This window comes from Atractosteus spatula, chromosome 7, assembly GCF_055471065.1.
Source record: "Atractosteus spatula isolate fAtrSpa1 chromosome 7, fAtrSpa1.hap1, whole genome shotgun sequence".
NCBI classification, from domain to species: Eukaryota; Metazoa; Chordata; class Actinopteri; order Semionotiformes; family Lepisosteidae; genus Atractosteus; species Atractosteus spatula.
Genome location: NC_142712.1, coordinates 40,799,749 through 40,821,650, shown reverse-complemented (window position 1 = coordinate 40,821,650; position 21,902 = coordinate 40,799,749). Strand labels below are relative to the sequence as shown.

General features: G+C 41.1%; 1 protein-coding gene across 1 annotated transcript in view; it reads left to right on the top strand.

The window, feature by feature from the left end:
• Positions 1-21,902, top strand: part of LOC148830999 (uncharacterized) — a 41,127-nt gene that overhangs the window by 5,992 nt on the left and 13,233 nt on the right. Inside the window, exons 2-7 of the mRNA XM_088922237.1 lie at positions 7,979-8,009; positions 8,262-8,432; positions 9,846-12,659; positions 15,734-15,862; positions 16,959-17,119; positions 18,261-18,505. The gene's annotated coding sequence lies outside the window, so the exon portion shown is untranslated. The remainder of the gene's footprint in view (positions 1-7,978; positions 8,010-8,261; positions 8,433-9,845; positions 12,660-15,733; positions 15,863-16,958; positions 17,120-18,260; positions 18,506-21,902) is intronic.

Genomic DNA, 21,902 nt, shown 5'->3' with positions numbered 1-21,902 from the left:
ACTAGTCTTTTTTCATAGGCTCTTATGAAGAGAACAGTACCCAATCCTTAGGTCGTGCTTTGTGCAGTCACAATTCAGTACACAAGTATCTATTCGCAGCAGGGCCTGCCGGTGGCAGTAGGAGAAATGCTCCACTTTTTAATAGTTTCTTCATTTTCTGGTCAGTTTAAACGTCTGGACTGTTTGGTTGAAGTGGGTTGAGGTGGTCAGTTATATTGCCATGTTCCAAGAAGTTGTGCTTTGTTTGGTCCCAATGAAAAATGGAGCTGGGAGTTGTACCTCACTGCCTGTGCATGAGGAGCATGGCTCTGGTGCCACTGGCAGACATCCTGAACAGCTTCTGGCATTTCGCTAAGCGGCGCGCCGTGAATCTCTGAACATGGAGAGTGCTTACTTTTCTTGATCTTTACTTATTTTCCATCTGAAGCATAGATAATGCACAGGTCCAGTGATGGGATCAGGGTGAAACATTTCTTGTCAGTGGCACAGCCAGGTCTTGAACTCAGAACCTCCTGTCAGCAAAGCCCTTTTCTGTAACCACTGTACCCTTCTTAGCCTTGTACGATAAATTTGCCTTCGTAGACAGTCCCTGGCTGCTTTTCAAATAGGCAGGCTAACTGTGACACAATACAGAGTTTTATTAACATAATCACATTGTTCTAAAGGTTAAATTCATAAGTACTGTCCTGAGGGAAAATATTGTGTCGAGGAAGTGAGTTGGAAGGGACAGGAAAATGGTAAAACACTCTTTTCAAGAGCAGAGTGTGTGATGTACAGAGCAGCTTGACACATAGTTTTAAAGGACAGGTGCTTAAAGAAGGAGTAAGGTGAAATTTAAATCATTAGCAAAAACGGCTTTGCAAACAGACCTTGTTGAAGTTTTACATTCAGTAATTCCCATTGGAGCTGCACACTGTGTGTGGGTGCCATTCAGAATGCCAGTGCTTTCTGATTCTTTAGAATGTTATCCAAGATGTAGGCTGCGTGGATTTCCATTATTGGTTTTTATTATTATTAAAAGGTTATAAAAATGACACCAGCAGATTCATCAAAAACCCCCTTCCTTTGCGGCAGCAATAAATCTAAGGTTATGGCTTTCATTTCTGCCAGGCAGTGTTCTCGTCCCCGGTGCTGTGACAGAGGCACGGAGCCAGTCAATCTCTGCGCGACTGGGCTTTTTCACCACATCACCTGCAGTTAGATGCGCACAGACGATAATAAAAAAAAAATTGCTTTATGGTCTGTGTGCGCATCACTAGAAAATACTACATGTGGGAAGTAGTTATGAGGGGGAAAACATTGCAGTAAATAATGATTCACTGCATTCACCTTGTGAGAGGATATGTCTGTCCAGAAGCTTTAATTATTACTGTTGCACCAGGCTGACAGACGATGTTTGGAGCCACAGCATGCATATTCCAGGCTCCTCATTTCCAAGTGTCAGAATAACTGATTCCAGTTGTATTGTTTTTTTAGCTTCCAAACTTCCTCACCCTTTACCGTTCTCCTTACTGTAGAGATTAAAAGGGCAGGATTGCAGCACACAGATAGACAATTATGGATTAATGAAATTAGTTTCATTAAACTTAGTCTTATTTAATTAAGATGCTTGTGATACATCAACACACCAATTTCGCTGGATAAAATTAGGTATACTATGCCTGATGTGCCCCTATAGGGGCAAATCATTTGTATGTACTGTACCTCATAATTCTAACTTTATATACACACATCACAGTTGCAGTACTATTTGGGCCTTGTCCAACTTTAAAAGTCTGTTTAAATGGTTCTTCTTTCTAGAGTCGTGAAACATTGAGAGCCGATTAATATTAATTCTCATAGCTCATAATGACTGCTTGCTCTTAAAAAGCCACTATTGCCCTGAAAGGTGTTCCTTTTAAGACACATAGATAGACTGATTAGTAGCTATACTTAGAAGGCAGTCACTTTATTTCTGTGCAAATATAGCTTCGAGGGCTTATAAATACAGTTGAAGGGTCGTTTATGTTTCATTATGAGAACTGAGAATAATGGACTTATCTTTACAATTGCTCAGTTTTTGCCTGAAGAAAATGAATCTGCCCTGAACACACGGAGATTGTCCCACTACAGATTCCTACATGGATATCTCTATGTACTGTACAAGTCAGCGTATGGGTTATCTTTGCTTCTTCCAGCTGGACAGCTCTCCCGTACAACAACTCCCCCACCTACACCATACCCACTCTCTGAAAATAGAAGCTTCTCAGAGTGGGAATGTTTTTTTTTAATTAAAAAACCTTTCTTCTAAGAAATCAATATGAAATATAAATTTTGTGTGAATTTATGGAAGTACTTTGATGAATGCACCGTGGTATGCCCACCCTTTCCACATACTGTATGGGTTTAACCTTGTGTTTGCTACAGTATGTTTTCCAGTTTTTCAAACACCGCTTCGCACTTCACTGTGCATTAATACCCCCTAGGAATGACAAAACTACAGTAAAAGTGCTGTAGCTGTGTGTAAATATTAGGATAAATTCACCATTATTTTTTTTCTAAGGGAGCCTGTGCAGAGGCTGAACTGTCATAATCATTTGTGTGAGTAAGTTTCCTCCTCTCTGCCCACACGAGGTGTTTGTTCTGTAGTGAAATGTCACCGAGTGGAAGAAGACTGTTGGTGAAGGCCCAGACTTCAGAGAGGCCTTCCTGTCGAGTGGGAGAGAGAGGGCTTGAAGGTGGAACAAAGACTGTTCGACAACAGTCATAAGGCTGGCCCACACTGAGAGATCACTTCACACAAAACTACCAAATCAACCCCTTTCATGTGTGAGATACTCCTGCCTGCACCCCAGCCATGCCGCCTACTGAACGACACACTGTGCCAGGCTGCTAAAAAACAAGTAACGTTTTAGTTGCAATCAAGGTCCTTCATGGACGCCATTTTATTCTTACAAAACCAGATCTATTTTTTTAGAACCTGTATTTTTTGTCTTTTAATGTATTCCACAAAATTCCCCATCCCAAACTTAACCTAAAAACTAATTTTAAAAAACACTTTCACAGCTTTTATTATGTGATATTAATGGAGCTTGGTACAGAAATGCTATGACTTCTGCCAAATTCCTGCAGATGCAGTTTTCTAGATTGGAGCAACTCCCACCAATAACTAGGCTGATATACTTTTTTTCTTGGGGTGTCAGGTTGTTGGTGGCAGGACGGTGTAGATTTCAGCACGGCTGCCTCACAATGCTTGAATCCTGAGTTTGATTCCAGCCTGTTATGTCTTCTGTGTGGAGTTTGCGTGCTCTCCCTCCCTAGTCAAAATGTATCCATGAATTCCTTCCTGATTGTTTCTGTCACACGTTGTAGAAAACTGAAGTCTAAGGAGTGATTTGCGCGATCAGTTTGCAGGAGTTATGTTGGAATAGGAAGTTTAGTGCTTTGGGGGTTTGTAAACGTTGAAAAGCAAATGCCAGGACAGAGGGAGAATGAAGCTCAGTTGTGTAGCTCTGGGAAACAAGGTCAGCCAGGCTATAAATAAAGGCCTCGTGTCAGAGGATTGTCATACTGGCACAGACATGGACACCTCATTACAGCCTAGGACAGGTCTCAAGGTCTCACAGCAGACAGACCTGCAGGACCTGAGGCAGCAGTGATTTATTGTGATTTATCCTTTTTCATATGTTTTTCCCCTCTATTTCTATTCTTTCCCATTCTGTGTTTCTTGCTGTTTTGGCAAATAGAATAAACATGGTCAGAAGCACAAACAGACATGCTGTTCTGATCAGTTAAGGACGGATGTTCTCTCTCCTGTCCTTGGAAGGGAACTCTCTTTCAAACCCCTTGCTCTCTGAGTCGATTTTGTGCTCGCACTGCGATGCCTGAATTTCATACAATGGCTTTAAGTGAGAAGTGAAAAACTGCAGTCATTCACCTAAGGTTTGTGCCTTATAATAAATGCAGAGCATTTATTAGAATTAGCATTGTTGTTCTGTCACCGATGTAAGGCAGTGACACTGTGACTGGTTTCCTGACAGTAGAACAACAGCTCTGATACTGTGACTGGTTTCCTGACAGTAGGACAACAGCTGTGATACTGTGACTGGTTTCCTGATGGCAGGGCAACAGCAGTGATACTGTGACATGTGTCCTAATAGTAGGGCAACAGTTGTGATACTGTAACTTCTGTCGTGCTGTCTGCATGAGTGTCTGCACGTTGTCTTTTTTTGTTCTCAGTGATAAGTAGTAAGGGCTGTGAGACAAGGTGACCTGTGCAGTAGGGCACAGTGACCCTCAGGCTGCTCTGGATCCAGTGAAGTCGACAGTATGCTTACAAAGCACTTAAGGGACAGTTAACCCTTTAGCAGTCCTCCTCTGGCACAGGTCACACTGCATTTAGAAAAGCTGCTCCAGGGGGGAGACTGTGTCGGCGGTTCCCTCTGTTGGAGAACCAGAAAAGAAAACGCTGACCAGGCTTCTCCCAATAACAAGCAATGTGCCAGATCATTACCACATTTATAGGAGATACCCTGAGTGCTCTGTTTTAATATTTTACCATTAGATAGTGTAGATAGATAAGACTTTATTGATCCCAAAGGGAAATTGATGATTGTAATTGTAGTTAAATATTTAAATATATTTATTTTACACACATTGCTGTGAAACTCTTTCATGTTTTGCAACCTTTTACTCAGGGGTTTGGGGTTACAATTCTATGGTAATCTACTCCTGAAATATTAGCTGTTAACCGCGACAGATCTGAATTTTGTAGTGCAAAGTGTAGCCCGTTAGCTATTGTATATTTAACAGGTGATGTTAATGACAGTGAGTCAGTTAGATTTGATTGATAGCTGTAATGGATTTGGGGCACAAAACACCTCATATTGGTTGTTCATGTATAGAGGTTTGCTCATGTGGTCATTTGTCATGATTCTCATTAATGTGAATTAAAGATGCTTAATGACAATATTGATTACTTCTCACTCAGCCTAAACTGTATTATAAAAAGCCAGAGATGATCCAACAATAGAAAGCACTAGTGGAGTCTTTAAGTAAATTGTTGCTCCGCAAATGGAAATTCCTGATATTATACAAGATGTCAAATACTTTTCCAGACAATTGTGTTTCAATTTAATTAAATTACTTTAGGGTTTTTTAATGAAAAGTGGTTAAAACTCTTTAAAAGAGGTGAAAATAAATGAGTCTGTAAGCTGCACTAGATCAGTGTGACAAGTGTTTTGACACCCAAAAAACAAATGATTAGAAGTGAATCACAGGACTAGAGTGACTGAGAGATCTAGCCTATGGCTATTTGGCTTTGTAATGCTCTTCTGAAACAGCCAATGGAATGAGAGTCCTGCAGGAAGCTAGGCTCAGACTCAATGTCACAGCACTTGCTGCTAGTAATACAGGAAGTGCCTATAAGAGGTTCCAAGCCTGTATAAGAGAAATGAAATATTCTGCCCTGGAGTAGCACAGACAACAGAGAGAGAATGGAAATGTGTGTCCTATTTCCTGACCAAGGTAAATACCGTTTGCTTGCTTTTCAAGCAAAATAGCAAGTGATGTTTCCCTTCTGATTTAGTTCAGGCTTAAAGTTTTTGTTGGTTATATTCCTGAAGTAGAAGGTTAAGGGTAAAATACCCAATTATTAAATTATTCAGACTGCTAAATGTCATGTCGGTGCAGCTGTATATCCTTTGAATTATGGAAGATAAGTCACAGTAAAGTTGTTTCAGAATCTGTCCTCACTTCAAAAGGCTTTTTGAGGAAGTGACCGTATTTTTTAAAAAAAGATTTAAAATATCATTAGCTTTCTTTAAAACAGCTCTGCTCTGAAGGAATTGAAAAAATAAATAAATAAAGGGTCTCAGAAGCCACTCCAGCAGTGAAGTTATATTTAAAAAAAGAATTGCCTTTTATTGTTTTTTTCAGTATGCTGCTGTATTATTGCAAATCAATAAAATGGAAGTGGTATTATATTTGGATGTGAGCTGTGCAGAAATAGGCTTTTTTTTTGTAGATCCCTTCATTGGTCTGACTCTGGGGTCAAACTCATATTGTTGTGTAATGTAATCCCTCCTCTGGGTATGATTGTGAACACGAGCAGGTTACTGCTGTGTGTGTTTGAGCAACGCAGAGATACCAATACAGAATGACGTTCTCTGTCCCCCACGCTGTACGGAATTTTGCTCCTTGGGCAGAAAGTAAGGGATAATAATATGAACAAAAAATGTATTATGAAAAGAAGGTATTGGACCAGCCCTGGGCACAAATGCAGATGTGGATTTGAAAAGCATACTATGTAATGCATTTAGGCAGTAAACAATACTGAACATGAACTAATAAACACATTCTGGTAAAGCTATCCCAATCCATTAACCTGTAAGAGGCAGGCCAATGTACCAATGTGAATTCAGCTCTAGAAAGAACTAAACTGGGCTGAATCAACACACCAGGTGAAGAGCCCTGCTGCCCTGTACTGGATTTTTTTTCATCTAGACAAACCTGTGGGCTCACAGGCTATTGGCATGCCTTCATACACCACCTCTGCAACAACCTCAACACTTCTTTTATTGAGGTCCTGTGTTGCAACACCTGATCACTACTGCAAGAAATGTTAAAAATAAATAGATGGAGAAATAACAAAAAACGGCAAAAATAAATAGCAGCATTTACACTATATTGTAAGTGATACAAATGACAACAATATTTTAAAAATGACTGTTCGTATCTTTCTTTGTGTAGTGTACTGTATATACACACGTATTCTCCTTTTCTATAGACATATGTACACTACAGTGAGCGTCTACATTACAGTTACACTCATTCACAGTGACAAGTAATTAATTTCAGTCACAGTTACCAGCCACTGGAAAACTAGGGTGACAAATGTAATTAGAAGTTGTAACTTAGCAGTATGGTTGTTAAACACATACTCCGGAATATGCAATATGTGTGTTTCGCAGACAGTACTGTGGGATCAGGCCAAACAATAAGGAAAGAAAACAACATCCTTTATCTGTTGTTAATACCAGCAATGTCACAGCACACAGCCTAACAACCAGAGGCATATTTTCTTAAATTAATAAAGGGACATTTGGAGCCCTGCTGTGCAAATCACATTTGATGTGTCTGACATTTTGAGGAGTTATTGTATTCACCGTGATCTGAGCGAGCTGGCTGAGTTAGGGAATGGTGTGCTGTTCTAAGCAGAAGCTGGGAGAAGGTGTTTGTGCACAGCATGAATGGCAGCCTTGTCAAACAACATGACTTACCAAAACAGCTACAGTAATTGAATCATGGCAGAGCTAAAGGTGAGAGCAACCTTCCTCCTTCCCTCATGTGACAACTATTAATAAACAGGACAAATGGAATCCGACATCCCAGCTGCCGTTTCTCTAGGCCCTAGAATTTGAACAGAGCACTCGCTGATTTGGAGATCTCTCAGGCCAGTACTGACTTTTCAATGAGAAAAATGCACTGGGTCTTGATCTTGGGGTCCTGGACAATTCCAAAGGGTGTGCCCTCAGAAGAGCCTGTGTAAAAATCAAAAACAAAATGTCACTGTACTGTAATTGTGTCTTAACATTGTGTCTCTACCATACAGTCCAAAGAGGTTCATTTTTGTTGCAATGTCCACTGTGCCTTGCAAGGCACAGATAGATGTTACGGCTGCAGCTGGTCTTGATTAACCCCTCATTATCCAAATTCCCTTACACACCCCTCCCTTCACTATTTAAACCCTCAGTTCACCCGGTAACATGGCTCAGTATTAGGATCTCTTCCGCCTCCTGAGCTCACCTCGCCCTTTCCTCCTTAGTACCTGTTCTTCCTCGTCTGGACTTCCTCAACGTCAATTCTTTGGTTTTGGATTTCTCACTGTCTCACTCGCCCTTATCGGATTTGTTTGCCTCTCTTCTTGTGTACTACCTGGTCTTGACCCTGCCTGGAATAACCGACCACTCTACCTCGTCGCCTACCTTGGATACCTCAGCTACCGGACCTCGCCTGGAGACCTACACAGGGTTCGTAAAATCACATACAGTAGTTCTCACAATAGACCTAGCTTCAATTACTGGACTTAACTTTCAGAGCTGATTCCACTGAAATTTCTAAGAATTTCTGTACAGTGTTTTTTCATTTGAATTCTGTTATGCAAATACAGTCACCATGCACCCTGTTGTATTAAATTAGTGGTTTAACTGATCTCGTTTATAGCACAGTCCTTTATAACACTATGCACTGTTTCTTTTCTGTATCTTGTGCATTGGACACAGACACCATCCTGAAGTCATAATACCACTATCCATGATTTCTACCTAGCATGCTAAACAGCATGTGGTGTTGGTGGTCGTGAACATATAGTCTGCCACGGGCCTCTGTGGTGGGACTACTGAATGCCAAATGGACACCAGCAACTGGTGGATGAAGTGAACCCTTCTCTGCATGTAATGTACTTTCATTTTTCAGATCCTTTTTCAGAGAAGGAATTTGTCATAAGAAGATTATTATTGATCTTTGAAACAGATTTATTATTATTATTATTATTATTATTATTATTATTATTATTATCATCATCATCAATATTGCTTCTGCGATTGCACTAGCAGCATCCCTTTCTACAGGGATGTCTGTCTGAGTTCCACCCTGCAAGGCTCCACACTGATGGCTGCTGTGTGTTTTAGTTAACAGATCCTATCTGCTTTTTTTAAAAAAAAAAATCTTTGATGGCATCTTTTTGCCTGGCGGCTTCCTCCCTGGCTGCGAGGGGATGTCACGTCGTTTTTTTCCCTGGGGAGTTTCGCGAAGCCCAGCGGCGTTCCGAACGCAGCCAGGAGTGGAGTGGCTGGACCTGTTAACCCTTTCAGCACCACGGCTCCTCCTGCTGCCTCTTTGCATCTGCGTGACCACTAGCTCGGCTGCTGCTGTTGTTACTGCTGCTAATAATAGTGGCTCTTCAGATAAATAGCAGCCGGCATATTTAGAAGTCTAATGTTCCAAGAATAAGAAGAAGTGGGAGTTTGAACAAGCTGCCCAGATATGTTGTTGAAGCTTCAGGAAACAGCTGGATGTATCAATTAACCACTAGCACACAAACACATTCCATCTCATTTTTGAGAATGCCATACTAATCGTAACAACCTGTTCTGCACCTTTGCACGTTTGAAACCTATGAATAATATATTTGCCATAATTCATAATAGTCCCCAGCAGTTTGTCTCTCCTGGCAGCTCTCAAGAATGCATTTAAAGATCAAAAGGCACATTTGACAGGACCTTTGCTTCATTTGTTCTGTAAACAGAAAAAAAGACACGAAAGACAGAGTACAGGGCTGGCAGGCTGGGGTTACAGGCAGACATCCGGCTTGTAAAGAATTAACCATTTAATTTTGTGCAGGAATTTGAATGAAAAAGGAGGAGACTTCTGGCAGACTTCCTTGCTTATAGTGTTTGCTGCATGTTGAGACAGTAGATAAAAACACATGAATAATGAGGAAATCTTTAGACTTTAAGATCACCAATGAAATAAGACACAGGGTCACAGGTGGAAATTAAGAGCACACACTACCCAGAGAAGAGGTTCACACAGGCTCACTGGGATGCTTCAAGGAGCACCTCAGTGAGATTTTGAGCTTGGGCTCAGCCAGCTAGTAGTGGTCAAATTAAGATGTGCCAAAAAGTGTCCTATCTTTTCTACTATCTGCCTCTCTTCTGAGTTTTTGGGGGATTATTTGCTATCACAGAGGTTTATCAAATCTTTGTGGTTATTAGCAAAATATGTACTGTATGCTGGCAGCATGGTAGGGAATTTGGTAGTAAATTAAATTAATTGTCATCCATTTTTTTCTTTCCCTGTTTAAGGTACCTGAGGGTCCTGGTGTTTGTGATCCAAGCCAATGTGTGGCTACTAACTTGCTTCACTTTCAGCTTGATGGCATCAACAGTACTGATACAGTAGGAACCTACCTCAACATCTCCCTGTACCTGAGTCACCTCTTTACTATTTTTAGAGTTACACCCTGGACATTCAATAGCTCCCTGTCTCTGGCATCCAACAGCCCCCTTGTGAAATTCTCTCCACAACCTAGTAGAAAAAGATCAAACTAAGGTTTCAAGGTCGAGGTTAGACATGGCTGCCAGTAGTTTCACACTCACAGCCTTGTAGAGGAATTCACAGGGGCAGCCACTGCAGGAGACCCTCTTATGGCTACAATCAGCTTCCATCCACGACTGCAAGACACACTGAATCACAGACTGCATTGGGCATTATCTCTACAGCGCTGACGTTTCATATAAGATAAGTCACAAACAAATCATGTACCAGCTAGGTTTTTGTTCAAGGGCTAGGCCTGGCCATCCAGCTTCCACCCCCTGTGACACAATTCCTGAGGAAGCCCAGAGGTCAATGAGGCAGAGGAGTGGACATACTGTAGGTTAAAGGGTCAGGTCAATGGGAGAAACACTGAAATCAGGAGTGCAAAATCCTATAAAGTGAAAGGAGACCTGATAGACTCCAGGCATGCAAAGGTTAAGAGAGCCATTTCTCAGCTCCAGCAGGAGGGAGAAGAGTTATCTTCATTTGACATGGCACATCAACTGGTACCTTCATGCGAAGGAATTTCCCAGAACTCTTCCTTGTGTCCACACAGAGAGAACATCCACCAGTAAGGCAGGAATGCTGAGTGGTTCTGCCTTTAGAACTACTGGTTCATCACCAGGCACAGAGTAGGAGATCCAGGCCCTCAGGACAGAAACTCCTGGTCTTTTTCATGTTAGTAACCTAGCAACCAGTTTCGGGGAGGACTATGCTCAAGTGGCCCATCATGTGAACTGCTAGTTCAAAGACTGTGGAGCCTGGGAGGTAGAAATAGAGGACCAGGGGGCAAAATTTGATTAATAAATTCACAAGTTCCAAGCAAAGAATGTCTCCTTTCTCGAGTACCCCCTGCAGCCAAGCATCACCATAACTGACATCCTGGTAAAAGTTCCTGGAACGACACATTAGCCCAGGTTTTTGCATGTTGGAGCTCGGTCAGACAGATGGGTGAGTCTTTTTTGCATTTTCGATTTTATTATATGGGACATGTTGTGCAATGCAAAATAAAATATAGCTCCCCTTTTTTCCGTACTGCGTTTCTATCTCATCTGAAAAAGGTTAATTTAAATTCCAAGGGATTTACAATAATCTTTTCCCTATTTCAGTTTAAGTCACTTTAAGTCTGCCATTTGATTCCTGTGAACAATCTGTTAGTGGAGGTGGCTGAGATTAGCTCACGTTATTAATGATTTCACTGTGTGGCAGAACTTGGCTATGAATACAGTGTGCTTGCATTCATTTATATACGGCAATGCATTTTGAATGCATGGGACAATGGTCCTCAACACAGACATCCCATTCCTCAGCAACCCTGGTTTTAGTTTTATTAATGGAAAGAACAGATGTCAGAAATTTAAGCCATCAGGCTTCGGATATATCTGGAATGAAATGTCCCAGTAAATCATTTCTGTGCTGTAGCCGTCTGGACATCAGCCAAGAAGCAACTAGTTAATGACCTCTGGATTTAAACAGTGAAATCTGTTACTGCGATCGCTTCAGATCAGATTTAGCAAGAGCATGCTTGCTTGAGTCCCATGCTTCTGGAGGTTTAATTAACAAACCTGAACATGTATGCATGTAGGATAGTACTAGAAACAAAGACCGGGCAAGAAAACAGTGTGTGTCTGGCTCTGGTATAATGCCCCACGGCTTAAACAAAAAAAAGTCATTTGTAAATCTTTCTGAATAATTTAAGCTCCATGTAAAGAGAATGCACTCTAGGCAGACACGATTTAACAAACCCCAAGGGTTTCTCGTGGTTATGAAGAATTTTAAGAACTCAATTTAACAATGAGTGCAAGACCAAAGATTTTTTTTCTGATAAGAATAAAAGTTATTTTTTTAATGAGATACACTATGTAATGAAATACACCACACACAGTAGCGTTCAGGACATAACTTTGGTCTTAGTGCAAGGAATATTCCCAGCTGGCCAATGACCTCTAACATAGAGTGAAGATTATAACCACGTCCCTTTATGAATATTTTCTTTCGAGTCCTTTTCTGTTGGCTGCTTTCGGAACAGAGCCCAGTGCGGTGGTTAAAATAATTCTTTTCACATAGTTTTTAGTCTTTTTCAGGCCGCTGATCCTACCACATTTAATTAATTATGGCAGAAAGCCCAGCTAAGATACATATTGCCAGGTCGGTAGTAAGCTATGTAGTCTGTTGTTCAAGCTAAGTGTGTTGTATTGTGCTTTTCAGTGCAGTTGCCAAGGCTGATCCACGCTGTGGTCTTTCCATTACAAACTGACAGTTTCTTCATAATCCTAATACTCCTTCCAAGAGCACAAATTGGCACAATTTCTAATATTGACCCTTTTTTTTCTTCTCCTTCTCTTCTGTCCTGAGCAAAACAAAAATTCCATCTTCACTCACATTTGCTTGTTGGAAAGCCTGGGGGGGGGGGTTGGGGGGTGGTAACAGCAGCCTTCTCTGCCTCATCAGGTGGCATGGAAGGGACAGGCCAGAGGACAGAGCGCGGGTCAGCCCTCGGGATCACCAAGGTAACAGTTGGCATTGAGGCGCTGAACTGCCATCTCATTCAACACCCAGAATGCCAAGCTGCGGCATTGCAGGTACCCAGACACACACAGGGCCTAATCTGAGCCAAGCAGACATACGAAAAGATTTCTGTTACATGCTACAGTATTTATAGATTTTCTGTTACATTGCCTAAAATGCTTCTGGTGCATGAATGAATGTCTGATCAGAACCTTCAATGGTGAACAGTGTGTTATGGTGCAGCAGCCAAGATTAAAGCTGAAGCCTATGCAGTGAATGATTTAACCTGAAGAACAGGTTTTGGTGAAAGCCGGGTGTACTTAACCAAAAAGGGAGTATCCAAAGTCAGAGTCTTGGTAAGCGCAGGTGGAGTAGATTCAGAAATCAAACAGCAGACAGGTGGCGAGGAAACACTAAAGTAAGGCGTTCCAGTGGGAAACCCAATACTGAGCACCGAGATGGTGGAAAAGAGCCTTTAAGTACTCTGATGCGGTGGTGACCGATTGGATGTTTAATTAATGAGTCTGCGTTTGTGGGAATTAGAGGAGGCTTGTGTCTGATTGTTTGTGGCCGTGACACAGTGCCTTCCAGATCTGGCTCCAAATATGACTTTGCTCAGAGAAGTGCTATTACAAATATTGTATAACAAGTTTAGATTTTTTAATAGAGAAATAATATTCAATCTGTAAGTCTTTCTGATATTTGATGTTTGTTATTCCTGTTTCATCGGGGGCATGAGTAAATCTGGAGGGCACTTTATACTGCTCTTTTCATTAAATGTTCAAAAATTTCATCTATCTAATCAATTTCAATAGTCCCATTCTACAAGCAATAAAAAATATTTTTCTCTTCAATAGTGGTTTTCATGACATACACATTCAATTAAACCATTCATGCAGTTTTATCTAAAATATACTGCATATATTTTGCATTTTAATTGACCTGAGTGCTTGACATTTCTCCAGGAAGGCAGAGATTCCATGGGATATTTATTTCTCAAATACAATGCCACTCACATTCAGAGAGTCCTTTCTCAGGTAGTCCCTGCTGTGTCCTTGCTTTGTAAAACACTTGTCTTTAATTGTAGGCGAAGGTTGTAGCCCAGTGTTAGGCCAAAGGCGTTGCCATAGAGACTGCCAAAGGCTTCAAGATGCCATTATGGAGGCCTTGGCTCTGATTGGCCATGCTGGCCCTGTCAGAGGTCAAGGAATAAGAGTTCTGTCTATTGATGGGAGCTGCACAAAGTACTGTGAGTTTTTAGTTTGATGTAGAAAATCAAGTTCTGCTTTCTGAAAAAAAAAAACCACAGGGCTCTGCTGCAGTTTTACCAGGCACTGAATTATTTAACATGGTTTGTCTTGATCCTAAATTTGTGTCCAGTCAGATTTAGGTTCTTCGGATATTATTGTCTTTTGCTCTCAGAATTCATTAACAAGCGCTTACCCACTAGGGAAAGAAACAAAGAAAAAATATGAAAAATGTTTTATTTGTTGCTCTTATTCATTATTGCCTGAAATAGAAACATGGTTTTTCTTTTCTCAGTGGTGTATGTGTAATTTTCTTTCGATTGAATAAACGAGTGGAAATCCAAAACTAGTGTCCATATAGAATTCTTTCAAATTGATCTACTGTACCCCAGGTAGCATGGAATCTGGATTATATTTTGAATATTTCTCCATGACAGGTATAAAAATAAAGAAATACTCAGTAAAGCAGTGTTACAGACACCTGGCAGAAAAAGACAGATGTTGGAAAAATTTGTCAGGTGGAATTGCTGTTCCACTGATTATATGTTTCCCCACAGCTAAGAGATGAAAGATGAGGTAAACAAAGGAGAAAAATCCTGTTGAAACATCATTCATTCTGGGAACCTGTCATTTAAACACAGCTAAATAAGCTGCACTGACATGGTGTTTTAGACATTGAGCACTGAGCTGCCTTGTCACTTACAGCTTACTGACATCTTGGATTGTTTTTACTTTACATTTTTCAGAAAAACACCCAACATACAATCTGCACATAACAGAAATGCCTGTCTGTAACACATCCTTCATTTACTTTTTCCAGTGCACATTTGTTTTTGGTCATTTTTCTAGTGATAAACCCAATATTTCTCTATCTAATGGTATTTTTCTCTTTGGAGTTGCTTAAAAAACAAATTCAAGACAAATCTATTTAAAAGGTAAAACACAGTACATTGACCACATTGCACAGAAACCTGTTTTAAATCTAGCTTTGATTTAACAGTCTGATGTGACCTTTAGTGGCTGATAATACTCCATACTTTGCTATTTGTGTCCTCAACACCTTGTCTTCCTGAAACCACCCACACTGAACTAAAACACTTGGCAGGTCTGTAGATGCCACGCAAATTTCTCTCCACTGCAGGGGACTGGTGCCACAGGCAGGCCCTGACAGGAAAACCTCACTACATCTGTGGTGCCAGCACAGGCGAGAGCCGGAGAGGTGTCCAAGCACTGGGGACCAGTGGCATGTAGTCAGGGGAATAAAGATGTCCTTGTCCGGTCCAGGTTCTAAAATTGAACACCCTGTTCTTGTGACTCAAATCCTTGCAAAACAAGCAGGCAGGATGTGCCAAGTACAGATCCACAATGAATGCAATGAAAGTTTTGCCAGGTATGCCAGACCATAAGGGCTTTATCCCAGGGTGTTCCATCGTTTTGACTTGAGGTACTTCAATGTATCTGCCATGAAATTGAGCCTGCACTGCTGTTCTGCAGCGCCATCCAGTCGAGAGTTTGTAAGGCCGAGAGAAGTGTATTGCCTTTCAGTCACACATCATGTCTGTGCTATCAATTCCCATGCACCAGAACTCAAAATACTTAACTTCCTTGCAGACAGCGGCTGAAGAGCCCTTTATAATGTCTCTGTTTCTTCTGTTTTTCACACTAACATACCCAAATTCAGCAGTTGCAACCCTGACATAATGGCATCCCTAATTATAATTAGCAGGAATCCTTCAGGAAAAGATGACACGGGAATGTGGCGTTCCAGCTGCAGAAGTATCATAATTGGTGTGAATCTCTAGAATCTTTCAAGAGATAGGCAGATGAAATTCTCCGATCTATAAACTACTCCTAGCAAATAAAACTAAGCTGGATGGCTTCCTGGTGTTTGTGTCCTTTAGAACCAAGGTCCTACTCGAATCGGATGCTTGACCTGTTCACCAGTCATGGATGAAAAACCTGGGATTTCATGACTGCTTTCTGTTTCCATGAGTCTTCTTCCTCCCAGCTATGGAAAACCTGGTATCAAGGTCTGTTGATCTTGCCCATCACTGTCTGAACTAATAGTTTGTAAAAGATCAGAATCCTTTGCCCTCTCTTAGACAACACTAAAAACAGTGTATATGCAAAGGACATAAACCACCCAGTGAATTTCATAGATGTATACAATATACAATGTACAAAATACAATGTAGTACACTACAAAAGCATAAGATTCGAGTGTATTTGGTATAATGTACAAATGTGCTATAATTAGAGAGAGATCAAAAATGTTCTTAAGTTTTTAAGACCATATCTTTAAAATGAATGAAAAGGAGTAAGTTGGTCATGGCTTATTTAAAGGTCTCTTTCCCTGTTCTGAAAAGAAAGGGTTGATGCAGATTTAGTTTTTAGTTTTGAGCACTGTAACGTTATCTCGCCGCCTTCTGAAGAGTTGGTGGCCTCCTCTCCGTTTCTCCGAGTCGCAGAGAAACCCAGCACAAAGCCCAGGCAGTGAGGAAGCTTTTAAATTCTGCCACAAAGCAAGGCAGAAATGCAGTACAAACAGATGCTGTCACAAGCTAGAGGACAGAGCCTTTCTCTGAAACATGTACCAGGTTAAAAGTAAACAAAATAAATTCAAATTAAAAATGAGAAAAAAAAACTGGATGACTCATTAAAGGCTTGCTGGAAAAGAAGGAATAGCACAACTGAAAGATAATTATCTCAGCACAATAAATTGGAAAAAAGGAAGAGACTCATATAATTATATTATAATCTTGACACCTTGTCATTTTTTTCCTTTTGGATTTCCCCCTGCTGAGCAATTAAAACATATATAATCAAGGCTTCATTTGATTTGTCTAGGAAATTATTTATTTTATAAAAGCTTGACACTGGAAGCACAAAGGCAATGTTCTATTTCAAAGCAAAGTGCTGCCAGTACAGCATCATTGCGAAAAGGAAATAATTTAATTCTGAGAACAGCTTTCTGTATTATAAACAGCTTTTCTGTTTTGCTTTAAAATTGCCCATTTTCTTCCAAAATTCCAAATTGGGAATTTTCTAAATGTTAATCGTTTGTTATCAACCTCATACCTGCATGGAGAAATGAAGACAGGGTGCTCTTTTTTCCAAATTGCACAGCCATGTCGACGCCTGGTCTTCACACTGAGTCCCATAGTGCCCTCAGCTGAGTCAGCATCCATTGGAGGAGTGATGTTCAACTCACAGGCAGCTGGCAAGTTGCAAGAGGGCGTCATTGTGCTGCAAACCAGTGATTCTCTGGCCAAGTCCATCCAGCACTGGTAATTCTTGGACAGTTGTGTGTCTCTACCTGAGGAATCCCAATAACTTGTGACTACTGACGTATTGCAGTCAGTACTCTGAACATCAAAGTTCTAACTGCTTCCTATAGCTGATGTTTTTTAAGAAAACCTGTGGTCATGTGAATGGCAAATATTCATGAAATACTATGTCATTTTATAGTGAAATCATATGCAACATTCTAGATTTAAGAACATTATTTATAATCGGCTCAAACCAAATGACCTTTCAAATCATTTCTGAAGATAATGCGAGTTTGACAGATCTTATAGCAGGACATGAATCTGTAATAGTGACTTTTATCCCGTAGATGTCAGCAGTTGATATGGTGCTGAAGTGCAGTTCAAACTGCCAGTAGCCAGGCTACTTCCAATAGTTCAGGCTGGGGAATGATATCCATCAGGTGCTCTGTGCTGTTTGCTATTGTACAGTATCATTGTGTGGTGTGATTTTGGAACAAAAAAATCTGTCAGTATAACAAAGACCAGCATTTTTTCATAAATAATTAATGCACATACAGTACAATACAGAAAATTAAAATACCTCTGGTTTTTACATTACATTTGTTACAAATTCTTGTTGTACCAAAATAAAAAAGATCCTTTAGAGTGTCCTCTTCCCTATGCACGCTGTGAGTCCGAGTGCTGTTTTCAGGGAAGTGTGTGTGTGTGTGCTCATGTCTAGATGTGTTTAAAGGACAAATTGGGAGGTAAACAAGGATGAAAGTAGGATACTGTCAGAGTGCTTTTCCAAGCCTATATGCTTTTACCTGGGTTGGTGCACAGGAGGAAAAGGGGCTTTGAGAAATGCCCTGGGGTTTTTAGTTTATGCCCCTTCACATAGTAGTGATGTACTGTAGCTACATCAGGGGCTACAGCTCAGACGGCCACCACACACCAACAAGGGAAATAATAAGCACTACATTAAAAATTTAACAACATTAACAACATGAAATAACAACACTTCAATGGATTTTAGGCCTGAAATAACCAAATTCACATTTATAGTAGTAATTAGCACATATGATGTTTACTACATTTTAGGTACTCAAGAGGGTGTGTCTGAGACCTGTATGCAGTGACAGGAGCCAACCTCTGATCTGAACGTGTGTTTTTGTTTCAGTGCCGTTTAAATGTGCCTCTCTATCTGTGAGTGCTCCCTCGATTGTGAGCCGGACAAACCTGCTCAATAACCCACAGGGCCCTGGGCAACCATGTCTGCCGCCTGCTGTGGCCCAGCTCGGCTTTCCAGTGTGTGCTGTCGCTAGGCACCAGTCACTACGACAACGGCAAGAGGAGCCCAGCAACACCCACCAGCCTGCAAGCCAAAATCTGCAACCTCATCAGCAGCGCCACTGACACAGAAGGGTTAGCACACCATCCCACTCCTTTATCTGACTTTAACCTGGGCCATTGCTGGCAAAATTTCCCCCAGCTCTGCTGGGAACTCTTGTGCTTGATGAATGTGACTTCTTTCTAGAGCTTTGATGCTTTTCCCAATGTAATCCCTGTGTAATTATTGGCATAGAAAGACTACAGCAAGTAATGAAAGAGAGATGGCATGCAGTCAGTGAGCATTAAAAGCTATTGTAAGCGATAGCAGAGTGCATAACATTTCATTGCTTTGCATTTTGTTCTTTTTTTCCTGACACCAGTGTGTTACACCAAAGCTTTTAAAATGCTGAGTATCCTTTAAAACCCTTTTGCTGTGGATTGACATTGGGAGCTATCAGTTATTAAAGTTGTTATCGGAAGTCAATGATGATTTACTGCATTCCTATATTGAAACTGACTTGTATTAATTGTTTATCAAATATCTCAGTCTAAGGCTTTTAACAAACATGTTTTTAATGGGCAAATGAACCCCAGCAAAATCTTGGCCCAAAAAAGAGCAGTTTTTTCATTCCAAATCGATCTACTGAAAGAAATGGCTTAGGAACCGGAATAAAAAGGACCGTTGTTCTATACTGTGATCAGCAAGACGCTTCACAAAAGAGCTACCAGAAACAGTTAATAGAAATGTCAGAGATCTTGACTTAACCTCCGGGGGCACGCTTTTATCTGCTTTAACAAATACCAGAAAAAAATGATTTCCTCCTTATGCACAGCAGGGTCTGATTTCCGATCAGTGCTGATAAATGCAGGTGCTGAAGTCTTGCAGCCCTGAAGTGAATGTTTCAGTTAAATCCTGATTATTTTGTGCAGTGGAATGAATGATTCGACCATATTAGAGGGTCAAGAGGAAATCCTGGTGGAGACATTGTCTATTTGTCTGTCTTTGTCTCCTCCGGGGTGTATGCCCTCCCGGATGACCTCCTTTTGACAGATGTGTGTTTGTTTGCACTTCAGTCCTGTAATGAGTACTGCTGCTGCTCTGGACAAGATCTGACCTGATGCCCAGTGCTATCTGGACAGAAACCGAGTCAAACTGGTGTGACTGTGTAGGGTGCTACGAGCTGAGCACATGGCCCTCTGTCGGGCAGGGGGACTGGCTGGAGTAGAAAGTCCTCAGCTCCACCATCACCTGGACTGGAGCAGAAAGCCCTGGAGCTCCACCATCTCCACCATCACACGTGCCGGAGCAGAAAGCCCTGGAGCTCCACCATCACCTGGACCGGAGCAGAAAGCCCTGGAGCTCCACCATCACCTGGACCGGAGCAGAAAGCCCTGGAGCTCCACCATCACCTGGACCGGAGCAGAAAGCCCTGAAGCTCCACCATCACCTGGACCGGAGCAGAAAGCCCTGGAGCTCCACCATCACCTGGACCGGAGCAGAAAGCCCTGGAGCTCCACCATCACCTGGACCGGAGCAGAAAGCCCTGGAGCTCCACCATCACCTGGACTGGAGCAGAAAGCCCTGGAGCTCCACCATCACCTGGACTGGAGCAGAAAGTCCTCAGCTCCACCATCACCTGGACTGGAGCAGAAAGCCCTGGAGCTCCACCATCACCTGGACTGGAGCAGAAAGCCTTGAATCTGACACTGACAAGAAGAACCACAACAGGGCTACAAAGGACATTTTTTGACAGAAAACATCTTTCTTTACATTCACTGTCCAAAATATTAGGAGACCCAGATCGGATTGAGGGATGGGCCTCTCAGAACTCAAAGAATGGCTTGAAGGGGGCGTGGCAGTTGGTTCTCAAGGTTAGGAAATATTTGCATCCCAATTGCACCCCACCCCTGGGGCAGGAAAGTCCTTGGTAGAGATTGCGATGAAGTGCATGGCACTGCACTGCTCAATCTCCTAGCTTTGTTGGTGGTCAAAAGGAATGACATCGGGGCGTTGTCATGATTAAGAAAGGTGAAAGAAATTACCTGCCACTGGTTTCTTGAATTGATTTGGGGTTCCTGACAGTTTAGCCAATGTGTATGTGTCAAAAAGACATTGATAAGGAATTAGAAGGCTGCCAAGGGAGCAGCAACTGCAAAACACGTGCCTTCCTTTTTCTTAACCTTCTTTAACTCAGGTGGAATGACAGAGATGTGAACTGCAGATTGGGAATTTGTTTCAAACCAGAAACATTTGCTTTCCTATTTTTTTTATGCCGATGCTTTTATCCAGTTCCTTAGTGCCTTTGGATGCTGGGGCACTGCAGAATAGCTGTAGACAAATACGATGACGGTCACCTGCTGTCACGCTGTCTGACAAACACAGTCAGGAACAGAGCGACAGCGACTGCCGTCCATGGCAGGGGATAGGAGAGAATGAGCCCAGATCCTGGAGGAGAAGAAATGATGTTGTGCCATTGACAGCAGCTCAGCAGGGGAGGTGTCTCGAAATTCTAGTATGGAAGAGAAAATAAAGTTTTTCCTTTAGATTATCCATCATTTATTCTTATATTACATATTTTTATCGTGAACTTTAACACAACTGCAAAGCTTTTCTTTTTGTTGTTCTTGTTATTTTTTGTCATAACTTCAGTTAATTAAACTGCCTCGTCCAGTTTATGTGAAAATACATAAAGCGTTTCTGTTAATACAGCAATATGTAAAGAGTTCATTCTCACACACTGAATAAACAGTTTGATATAATATGGATTTTAAATCCATACCAGTTATTATAAGTTCACAAGAATGTAGAATCTTTCTTTTTATTCTGACTTGAAAGTTCCCATTAATATTTTAGTTGTAAAATAATTTATTGAAATGTTTCTGAGGAATGTGGTCTTGAAGTCTGCTGTTCAGTTCAAAGAATAAAAATGATTTTAATTTGCCTTTGGATGTAACTTGGAGTTGCTTGTAGTTGTAGTTGAACCTCTTATTTGTACTCATTTGTATTTTATATGATTTAAATAAAAATAAAACAATCAACATATGATTGAATACATTGATGTCTCTTACGGACTGAAGTATGAAGGCCCTGCAAATTAATTGATTTTTAAACTGCTTGCTTCTCACTTTGCATGTGAATGACTAGAAATTTCACTTTGAACTTGATTTATATATGTAAGACATTTATATATCATCCACATATTTTTTATAATGCAAATACACCTTGCAGGCTTTAAAAATTTATGCTCCAGCATTTTTTCATTGGGTGTACTGTATATGAAGATTTGTTTTGAAGAAAGAATGAGTTTTGTATGTGGGGAAAGTACACCCTCTTGTGCTTTTAAGAAGAAATGCAGAAATTGACAAAGAGAGACCTGGCTGGATTGTTTTGGACTCTTTGGGTGATGATTTCACACTTGTTTACTTATTTTCGCTCAACCCTGATGATGCTAAACTGTGTATCATTCATTAAAGTCATTGATAGTGTGGC